The sequence below is a fragment of the Apium graveolens genome, chromosome 9 (assembly GCF_009905375.1).
Source record: "Apium graveolens cultivar Ventura chromosome 9, ASM990537v1, whole genome shotgun sequence".
NCBI lineage: Eukaryota > Viridiplantae > Streptophyta > Magnoliopsida > Apiales > Apiaceae > Apium > Apium graveolens.
In genome coordinates, this window is record NC_133655.1 from 86,656,804 (window position 1) to 86,668,447 (window position 11,644).

Below are 11,644 nucleotides of genomic sequence, written 5' to 3' on the forward strand. Positions count from 1 at the left end.
GGAGTTAATTACTCACAAGCTAAACATAGATCCAAGCCGGAAGACAGTGAAACAAAAGAAAAGAAATTTTGCCCCGGAAAGACAAGGGGCTATAAAGCAGGAAGTGGAAAAGCTCTTAGAGGCTGGTTTCATTAAGGAGATTCAATTTCCGGAGTGGTTAGCAAACCCTGTAATGGTGAAGAAGGCTAATGGAAAGTGGAGGATGTGTATAGACTTCACCGATCTGAATGATGCATGCCCCAAAGACTGTTTTCCGCTGCCTAGAATTGATACTTTGATTGATGCCACCGCTGGACATGAGATGCTGAGTTTCATGGATGGGTTTAGCGGATACAACCAGATCAAAATGCATAAGGATGACATTCCAAAGGTATCATTTATCACTGAATTTGGTGTTTATTGTTATCTTGTTATGGCGTTTGGTCTCAAGAATGCAGGAGCCACCTATCAAAGGTTGGTGAATAGAATTTTTAAGGATCTTATTGGTAAGACTATGGAAGTCTATGTTGATGACATGTTAGTCAAGAGTCTAGTAAAGACTGATCATATAGTCCATTTAAGGGAAGCTTTTGAGGTCCTGAGGTACCACAAGATGATGTTGAATCCGACGAAGTGTGCTTTCGGAGTAGGATCTGGAAAATTCTTGGGATTGATGGTCTCGAAGAGGGGAATTGAGGCAAACCCCGATAAAATAAAGGCAATCCTGGACATGGAACCCCCCAAAACTGTCAAGGATGTTCAGAACCTCACAGGAAGGGTTGCTGCGTTAGGACGATTCATCTCCAAGTCAGGAGACAAGTGCTTGTCATTTTTCAAGTCACTAAAGAACATCAAAGACTTTGTATGGAGTGAGGAAAATCAGAAGGCATTTGAAGAGTTAAAGAAGTATATGGGCCAGGCCCCGTTGTTGGCCAAGCCAGTTCTGAATGAAGTTTTATTCTTGTACTTGGCTGTTTCAGAGAGCGCCTTGAGCGCCGTGTTGGTTAAGGAGGAATTGAAAGTCCAGAAACCCGTATACTATGTCAGCAAAATTTTGCATGGTGCTGAGTTGAATTATTCAGCCATTGAGAAATTTGCTTTAGCCTTGGTAATGGCTTCAAGAAAGCTGCGTCCTTATTTTCAAGCTCACCAAATTGAAGTGTTAACAAATCAGCCACTGAGAAATATCATTCACAGTCCCAAGGCAAGTGGGAGACTGATTAAGTGGGCAATAAAGTTGGGAGAGTTTGATCTCAAGTATAAGCCACGTACGGCTATAAAAGCCCAGGCACTAGCTGACTTCATGGTGGAATGTACCATACCCAACCAAGAAGTCGGGGGGCAGGAAGATACCATACCTCAAGAAAAGGGAGTCGACAATGGGGACAGGGAGAAGGATGATAAGGAGAAAGAATATTGGGTTCTCTATTTTGATGGAGCATCAAAAACAAATTCCAGTGGAGCAGGGTTGGTTTTGCAAAGCCCTGATGGGTTCTTAATTGAGTATGCTATGAAGCTAGATTTTCCAACCACAAACAATGAGGCAGAGTATGAGGCCCTGATAGCTGGCCTTGGTCTAGCTGGGACACTTAGAGTCAAAAACTTAAAGGTCCGTGGAGACTCGAAGCTGATCATATCCCAAGTAAAGGGAGAATTTGAGGCAAGGGATGAAACGATGGCTAAGTATGTCCGCCTAGTAAGGGCTGTGATGACCCAATTTAATGAATGCCATGTTGAACACATTCCAAGGGAAGAAAATGTTAAGGCAAATGCGCTATCAAAGTTCGCTTCGTCTGAGATTGAAGAAAGTTCAGGAAGTGTGTACTTCCGTGTTTTGAAGACACGAAGCATAGATGTTAAGCTAGTGGCTCCCATAGGCTTGGGGACGTCATGGATTGATCCCATCAAGGCTCACATTCAGACCGGTTGGTTGCCAAGTGATGCAACTGAAGCACGGAAGTTAACTGTTCGGGCACTAAGGTACTCTTTGATAGATGGGATTCTTTACAAAAGATCTTTCGTGGTTCCCTACTTGAGGTGTCTCAGGCCCGATGAGGCACGCTTGGCTCTTGAAGAAGTACATGAAGGTATTTGTGGACAACACTTGGGGGGCAGGGCCTTGGCTCATAAGATAACCCGTTTAGGCTTCTATTGGCCAGAAATGATGGCTGATGCCAAAGAATATGTGAAGAAGTGTGATCGCTGTCAGAAACATGCACCAGTTGTTAGACTACCCCCCGAGATGCTGACCTCTATCAACTCCCCAATCCCCTTTGCTATGTGGGGGATGGATATTCTAGGGCCTTTCCCTATGGCCACAGCACAAAGGAAGTTTCTGATTGTAGCCATTGATTATTTCACTAAGTGGATTGAAGCCAAGCCCTTGGCCAAAATCACAACTAAGCAGGTTGCACAATTCCTGTGGGAAAATATTATGTGCCGATATGGAATTCCCCGTATCCTCGTCACTGACAATGGAACACAATTCAATAACGAGGAATTCAAGAAGTATTGTGAAGAAAATGAAATTGAGTTACGGTTCACCTCTGTGGCTCACCCACAAGCTAATGGGCAAGCAGAAGTAGCAAATCGAATAATCCTGGATGGATTAAAGAAAAGGATCGAGAAGTCAAGAAATAATTGGGTGGATGAGATACTTCCCATATTATGGGCCTATAGGACTACCTGTAGAGTTACGACAGGAGCAACTCCCTTCATGTTGGCGTATGGGGCAGAAGCAGTAGTTCCAGTAGAGATATCACATTCCTCTCCAGGGATTCAGGCTTTCAATGCAGAAGAAAATGAGGAAGGGCAGAGGTTAGCCCTGGATCTGATCGATGAAGTGTGAGATACGACACATGCAAAGATAGTAGAATATCAGAAAAAGGCTTCATTCTACTACAACCTAAGGGTTAAAGAAAGGTTTTTTTAACAAGGCGATCTAGTCTTGAGAAAAATAGAGGCTTCTGGTGTCGGACAGAAAGGAAAGCTAGCCCCAAATTGGGAAGGGCCGTACAGAGTCAAGAGCGTTCAGGGTAGAGGAACCTACAAGCTGGAAACTATGGATGGTTTTAAAGTCCCGAGGACCTGGCACGCACAAAACCTGAAGGTTTACTACGTGTAAGATAGGCGAAGTACGATTCTCACTTGTCATTATGACAAGTAGGTTTAAAAGCACCTTGAAGCTTTGCTTGCGTAGGATTTTATATTCCAGTAGAATTTACTTTATCTAGTTATTATTAATTAGGGTCGAACCCATGCTATGTAAGGTTTTGAAAAACCAGACTTCATATTAAAGAGTTTGAAATTATTTCAATCTAAGGATGTTTAAGATTCAAATGCATATTAAGATTGTAAAGTCAAAACAGAAAGAGGCAAGAAAAACAACATATAGAATACAAGCCCCGAAGGGTAATAAGTTCTGAATACGGTTAAGTCAATACATAGAAAGCCACAATGGGCCAAACAAGAAAAACAAAATACTCAAAGGTCCTTGAAGAAGTCATCATCGATGTTTCCTTCATTGGCAGCAGAAGAAGGAGCTGGAACAGGATCAGCACCTCGAGGAGAAACAGCTTCGGCCTCAGCAGAAGAAGCAAGAATAGGAGAAAGAGGGATATCATCAAGAAGAGGCTCTTTCCCAGGAATATCAGGGACTGGATAGGCAGTGAGAGTCACCTCCGGAATCTTCTTCCCAATCTCCTCTACTATCTGCTCCCAACAGCTAGAAAAGGTCTCCGGGAAGTTAGCATCGTACTCAGCATTTAGGACATCCTGAAAGTCCTGAGATGCCTTATACTCAGCTATCACCTCAGCTCGGGCCCTTTGAGCATCCAGCTCCAGCTTACGAACTTTCTCCTTCTCGTCCGCCAGCTCCTTCTCTACCTCACGGAAATGAGTGAAGTTGGCCTCGGAAGCCTTGAGGTACCTATCCCTGTCCCTCTCAGCAATAGTTAGGCTGGTCCTCACATCCTTCAAATTGTGAAGGGCAGCCTGGAGATAGGTATTCATCTGCACGAACATATCAAAGTACAGTAAGTAATAAAAAAAACAGTTAAAAAAGGAAGAGGCTTACAGAAGCCACGGCCTGAGCACCCAGACGCTCAATCTGTAGGTCATCAGAAGACTCGACGATCTTAGCCCTGTCACGAGGCGTGATCACACTCTGAGACCAAACGGCGGCATCCTCGGAACTTCCTACCACCGTGTCCCTCCTCTGAAGGCCCCAAGTGACGGTGAAGGGAGAGGTATCTTCATCAAGGCTAGGAGGCCTCTGGGATAAAAAGGTAGGGACGGCCTCCTGAACCGTGACTGAAGGGCCGTCACCAATCCTAACCCGCTTGTCACGGTGGGTCTCAACAGCAGAGCCCTTGGCGGCACGGGCCTCCCGCTTCTTGAAGATCGTGTCCAAAGCGGCCCTAGCTGCAGGCAAATACGAGCACGTAAGAAAAAGGACAAATAGAGAATGGAGGAAATGGAACAAAAAGGGGAAAGAAATACCCTCGGGACCAAGGTCACTTAGACCTAAACCTTGCAAATTATCCTCTGAAAGGATGAGAGCGCAATGGTGCAAGTTATCAGCAGTAATGGCCTTGATGGCCGCATCCTCATCTATCCCCAATTTTAGGTCTCTTAAAGACCCGTCTATACTTTTTGAGAAGTTGGGCCTGAAAAAATGGTCCCAACCCTCCTCGGAATCCAGAAATATATAAAACCACTCACTCTTCCATGTTGGATACGAGTCGGGATTGGTGCCAGAAATAAAGCAGGAACGAGCCAAGGATCTATGAACTATTTTGACCCATCCTTGGTCCTCAGAAACATTTACAAATTTAAATAAATAACGAAAGACACAAACATTTGGCTCAAAACCGTGTTTACGAGATTGGGCCATATAACAGTGAATAAAACGCCAAGAGTTGGGTGTGAGTTGGGTCGGACAGACTCGGGCCTCAGCCAAAAGGCGAAAAACAAAAGGATGAGGAGGTAGGCGAAAACCAGCATAGAAGGTTTCCTTATAGACCCGAATGGCCCCAGGTTTTGGGTAGCAGGCCCTATCATTTGGGCCTGGAGCCTCGGCCCTATAAGGGTGAGAAATGCCAAAAAGGCGGGCTATGGTACCTACTTGATCTGGACCAAATCTAGAAGGATAATTATATGCATCTAAGTGTAACATGTTAGGAAAGGCTTGCCCAAATTCGGTTAAAAGATCCCTAAGAGAAATAACTGAGGAATGTACAAGAGATTTTTTACCTCGGCTGGCCCTAGAGGGACGGGCAACAGCTTGGGGGACATGGGAGTGAGATGAATCGGAATCCGCCATGGATGAAGACAAAAACCCAGGAAGCTCTTGAAAGTAAGTAAAGAAGATGAAGATTCAAACGGAATCTTCAAAATAAGCCCAGAAAGCGGCGGAGTAGAAATCCGGAAATCGCTTGGAGGTGATGATTCTTGAGAGACTAATTGCAGAGTTGAAATTTAGAAATTTTTGTGAAAGTGAAGTGTGAGAAATGAACTCACACTCCACCTCTTATATAGAGGAGCTCAAAGATGCACAAACGAGCCTGGGCCTAAGAAAAAGGCGGGAAGCCCATAAGATTTGAATTTTGAAAAGATTTAAAATCAAAGTTCATTGAATGAATCAAGGCTCGAACAGCCCCAACAACGCTCAGGACACATGTTTTCTAGACGTTGTTAGAAGTATGGCTCCTAGGTGTGGTACAACAACGCCCAGGAAGCATCTGTCCTCAACAAACGTCCAGGATGCATCGTCCCTAGCCGTTGTTAGAAGTGTGGCTCCTAGGCGTGGTACAACAACGCCCAGGAAGCATCTGTCCCCAACAACGCTCAGGACGCATGTTTCCTAGACGTTGTTAGAAGTGTGGCTCCTAGGCGTGGTACAACAACACCCAGGAAGCATCTGTCCCCAACAACGCTCAGGACGCATGTTTCCTAGACGTTGTTAGAAGTGTGGCTCCTAGGCGTGGTACAACAACGCCTAGGAAGCATCTGTCCCCAACAACGCTCAGGATGCATGTTTCCTAGACGTTGTTAGAAGTGTGGCTCCTAAGCGTGGTACAACAACGCCCAGGAAGCATCTGTCCTCAACAAACGTCCAGGATGCATCGTCCCTAGCCGTTGTTAGAAGTGTGGCTCCTAGGCGTGGTACAACAACGCCCAGGAAGCATCTGTCCCCAACAACGCTCAGGACGCATGTTTCCTAGACGTTGTTAGAAAACTGTCTCCTAGGCGTGGGTGCACGACGTCTTGGATCTATGAATGCATCAGCCTCCAACAACGCCCAGGACGCAAGTTTCCTAGACGTTGTTAGGAAACCGTCTCCTAGGCGTGGATCAACAACGCCCAGGAAGCATCAGCCTCCAACAACGCCCAGGACGCAAGTTTCCTAGACCTTGTTAGGAAACTGTCTCCTAGGCGTGGATCAACAACGCCTAGGATGTATTGAGCAGCAAAAGTTCTGTTTTTCTGATCATTTAATTAGAAAAATAAGGAAATTCCTTAAAAATTTTCTGAAAAATGTTAATATTTTCAGAAATAAGGAATAAATCCAGAAAATTCAAGGATAAATCCCAGAAATTAGGGAAAAAATCCAGAAAAATAAGGAAATTCCTTAAATATTTTCTGAAAAATGTTAATATTTTCAGAAATTAGGAAATTAAGGATAAATCCCAGTAAATTAGGGAAAAAATCCAGAAAATTAAGGAAAATTCCAGAAAATTAGGGAAAAATCCCGGAAATTAGGGAAAAATCCCAGAAAATAAGGGAAAAATCCCGGAAATAAGGGAAAAATTCCTGGAAATTAAGATAATTCCTGAATAAAAGGAAAAATTCATTGTAAATGTGTAGGTCACTCCATACTTTACGGAAAAATGAAACTCTGTAAGGGAACGAATAGACTTAACTTCTGCGAAACCTAATCAATGTTTCCCAAAAGTTGGGGGGCAAATGATAGGGATAAATAAATTATGATTGTATAATTAAATACTGCATTAATTGTACAAGCTGTGGGCTGCTAGGCCCAATAAAAAGACATATGATACTCAGACCAGAAAGGTTAAATCAGGCCTGATGGAATAAAAAAGGCCCCAAAAGCCCTGATTATTAATTAATTTCATAATTAATTAATAAGGGAAAAATCAGCTATTGAGAAGAGTCCCGATAAGGATATAAATCTTTATAGATTAGCCTCAAGGGGACCTAAAAGGATAAGGAATCAACTTCCTACTTCCTAGGACTCCTAAGTCCATTCTAATTATGAGACTTGCCCACCAAGTCTCCTATACCAAGTCCAATTCAAGGACTCCCAACATCTATATAAGGGGTCTCACCCCCACAAATCAGAACTACATTTTTTGGCTTGATTCTCTAATTCACAGAGATACGTAGGCATCTCGTAAAGGCATAATTAAGCTACGAAACACGAGAGCAGCCATTAAAGGCCTTGAGCTCCCGAATCTTAGTATTAAATACAACAAGTAATAACCTTAGTTTTTTTTTATCCATAACAGATCCCTAGTTTATTTAAGACTACTAGGTCAGCATCTAGCACAGGTATCCTCATAGGATTGAATAGTTACCTAAACAGACATATCACTATCAGAGTTTAGAAAGTTACATCAGACAACAATCAGTACTTAAGCAAGTTTTCAATTAAGCACATAATACACAAAGAGAGTAATTTCTGTATATACTGATCATAAAGTCTGATGCATCAGAACAAAACTAAGCAGCTTTAGAAAAAAAACCTGAAACCATTCCAAGTTCATTTACCAATCTTGTAAAAGTAGCTTCACACAATGGTTTGGTGAAGATATCTGCTAGTTGTTGATCTGTTGGAACAAAGTGCAATCCTACTATACCTTCATCCACATGTTCCCTGATGAAGTGGTACCTGATGCTGATATGCTTTGTCATTTAGTGTTGAACTGGATTACCTGTTATAGCAATAGCACTTTGATTATCACAGTAAATAGGGATTTTGAAATATGTTAACCCATAATCCAGTAACTGATTCTTCATCCAAAGAATCTGTGCACAACAGCTTCCTGTAGCAATGTACTCTGCTTCTGCAGTTGATGTGGAAATTGACTTTTGTTTCTTGCTAAACCAAGAAACCAATCTGCCTCCAAGGAATTGGCAGCTTCCACTTGTGCTTTTCCTGTCAATTTTGCAACCTGCAAAATCTGCATCTGAGTAACCTATTAGTTTAAAATCTGATTCTCTGGGATACCACAATCCCAGATCAGCTGTTCCCTTAAGATACTTGAATATTCTTTTTACAGCTGTTAAGTGAGGTTCTCTTGGATCTGCTTGAAATCTTGCACAAAGACAGGTAGCATACATGATATCAGGTCTACTAGCAGTTAGATAGATTAAAGAGCCAATCATACCTCTGTAATCAGTAATATCTACTGATTTACCAGTATCCTTGTCCAGTTTTGTTGCAGTGGCCATGAGAGTGGATGCACTTGAACAATCTTGCATTCCAAATTTCTTCAGCAAGTTTCTGGTGTACTTAGTTTGACAAATGAAAGTGCCTTCTTCATTCTGCTTGACTTGAAGGCCCAGAAAATAGCTAAGTTCCCCTATCATACTCATCTGATACCTTGACTGCATCAGTTTGGCAAATTTCTTGCAAAGTCTGTCATTTGTAGACCCAAAAATGATATCATCAACATAAATCTGGACCAGAAGTAAGTCCTTTCCATGGTTGAGGTAGAACAGTGTTTTTTCTATAGTTCCTCTGTTAAATCCACTTTCCAGAAGAAACTGAGCTAAAGTCTCATACCATGCTCTAGGAGCTTGCTTAAGTCCATAAAGTGCTTTATCATGCCTGTAGACATAATCTGGATATTTGGAATCTACAAAGCCTGGAGGTTGTTCAACATATACTTCTTCCTCCAATTCTCCATTGAGAAAAGCACTTTTCACATCCATTTGAAAGACAGTAAACTTTTTGTGAGCAACATAAGCCAAAAATATCCTTATGGCTTCCAATCTAGCAACTTGTGCAAATGTTTCATCATAATCAATTCCCTCCTGTTGAGAATATCCTTTTGCAACCAGCCTTACCTTATTCCTTGTAATTATGCCATCACTATTAGTTTTGTTTCTGAATACCCACTTTGTACCAACAACAGATCTATTCTTTGGTCTTGGTACTAGGGTCCAGACTTTGTTTCTTTCAAATTCATTTAACTCTTCCTGCATTGCTTGCACCCAATCAGCATCTTGAAGAGGTTCTTCCACTTTCTTTGGCTCAGTCTGAGAAAGAAAAGAATTGTAAAGACATTCGTTTAAAGTACCTGTTCTAGTTCTGACACCTGCATCAGGATTTCCAATTATCAAATCAGGTGTATGTGATTTAGTCCACTTCCTTTTCCATCCGGCAACACCATCATAGGGGCCGCCACCAATCTTTGCTTCAGTTCTTAAAAGCTGTTCTCGCATTTCTCTGTCCATTACAACTTCTCAGTCTTACGAGTAAGCCGCGTTAAAGGGGCTACTATCTTTACAAACTTGAACGAACCTCCGGTAGTGACCGGCCAATCCTACCTCGGGTAGTTTCCCTAACCATGGTCATCAATTCCTCAGTGGTCCTTTATTCATTCTTATCAGGATCCTCCTCAGCCACAATCCCTTATAGGACAACATCCTTAACCGCTACATCCTCAATATGAACATCATCCGGTCATGCGTTAGGACGCTCTATCGGATCCACAATCCGATCTCCAATTAGTAATAAAACATCATCGCGCTGTTGCTCCTCAACCTCAGGGTTCGGAGTCCCGCTACCATATATGATAACGAACTACGCTTCTATCACGATATTTATAAGGGTTCCCATAAGGGTTTTAAATGTCAGTACTACGTTAGGTAGCCCGACTATGAACTTGGCAAGAGTTTTTATTATCTTAGTGAACTTATTATTTTAACGTCACATCATCTCTGAGGTTTATAACGCTTAGCTCTGATACCATTTCTGTAACACCCCCAAATCCTGGGTCGGGGATTCGGGTTGTCACGAGTTCCATTTCCCTTAATAACACCCAATCTAAATAAACAATCAACTACTCCGTACTGTGACCCCATAATACACACACACACCACACGTTATAGTCTCACAGATGAATACCAAAAAAAAATAACACAAGTCATTTTATTCCACATAATAAGCCATTACACCTCAAGAAGGTTCTGAATAAATTTACATTTCTTTGCCATTATTACAATTCATATTATACATAAGTCTGGTTCATCAATAGTTGAAAACCTAGCCTATTGGTAGCTCCTACCTCAGCTACGGCGGCATCAACGCTTCCAAAAAACTGCGGAACGTTTTCTAACCGCTTGCGAATTGGAAGCTTGGTCTTGTTCATCTTTTCCATCTGTTGTTGTGTGATGAAAGAAGAAAGCAAGGGTGAGCAACAAGCCCACCAAAATAATATGTATAATGATTAACAATATATCCAATTGGATGATGAACTCATTACGGGAGTTTGCCGAGCCAGGAAGACGACTTACGATGATCAGTTGTAGTAGTGCAACCCCACCATTTTCTACATGTAGAGGAGAACCTGTCGGATTTACTTGTCAACCGAACACTAGACTCCTAAGGAATGGACCGTTTTAGCGGAACTTCCGGGCCATTTGGGCCAATATAATAAGGCTGGGCCGGCGCTACTCGACCACTTACTCAACTCCTAGTTCAGATGAAATCCATGACTCTGAAACGTAAAGCTCGTCCCCCCTTTCCCCAAGTAGAAACTTATTGATACGGCTCCACCAAGAAGTCGTATCTAGTTGGAAAGGAAAACTCACCGATATTTCCCAGGCGATGCCTGTTAATGGATTAACTTGTTCCAAGAATTTTACTTCCCGAGTGTTGGGTAAGTAATCAAAAAATCTTTTATCAAAATAGCAACCTTGTTGCGAATATGAAACACACCACAGAGCCGGATCCCTCAGGTTTTGAGCGAGTATTTAAATCCCCTTCGAAAGGAGGATCTTAAATATAAAAATGAGTTTGGGATCCGCCCTAACCTTTAAAATCATTTTGAAGACTCGAAAACATTTTTAAGAATGTTTGGAGTGATGCTGATTTAATAAAATAAATCAGTCCTAGTATATTAGAAAATATCTGAATATTATTATTTAAATAATATTCCCATAAAGAAAAATCTTTATAAAAATAATTGAAGTAGAAGTTGTAAAAGTTATACTTGAAATGAATATTAAATAACCAAAGATATACTTATACGAAAGTAATATCTTTATTTGAATAATCAAAAGTAAGTTTGATTATCGACACATTATTCTTTAATAAAATAAAGAATATTATTTAGTAAATAATCAGAGTCATAAGTCCTCGAATGAATATTCAAAATAATATTCATTAATAAAATAAACGGAGTCATAAGCCCTCGAATGAATATTCAAAATAATATTCAATAATAAAATAAACGGAGTCATCAGCCCTCGAATGAATATTCAAAATAATATTCAATAATAGAATAAACGGAGTCATAAGCCCTCGAATGAATATTCAAAATAATATTCATTAAGTAAAATAAAGTTATCGAATAAACCTTATTCGAATAATAGTTTTGAAAACTATTCATATATATATATATATATAAATATA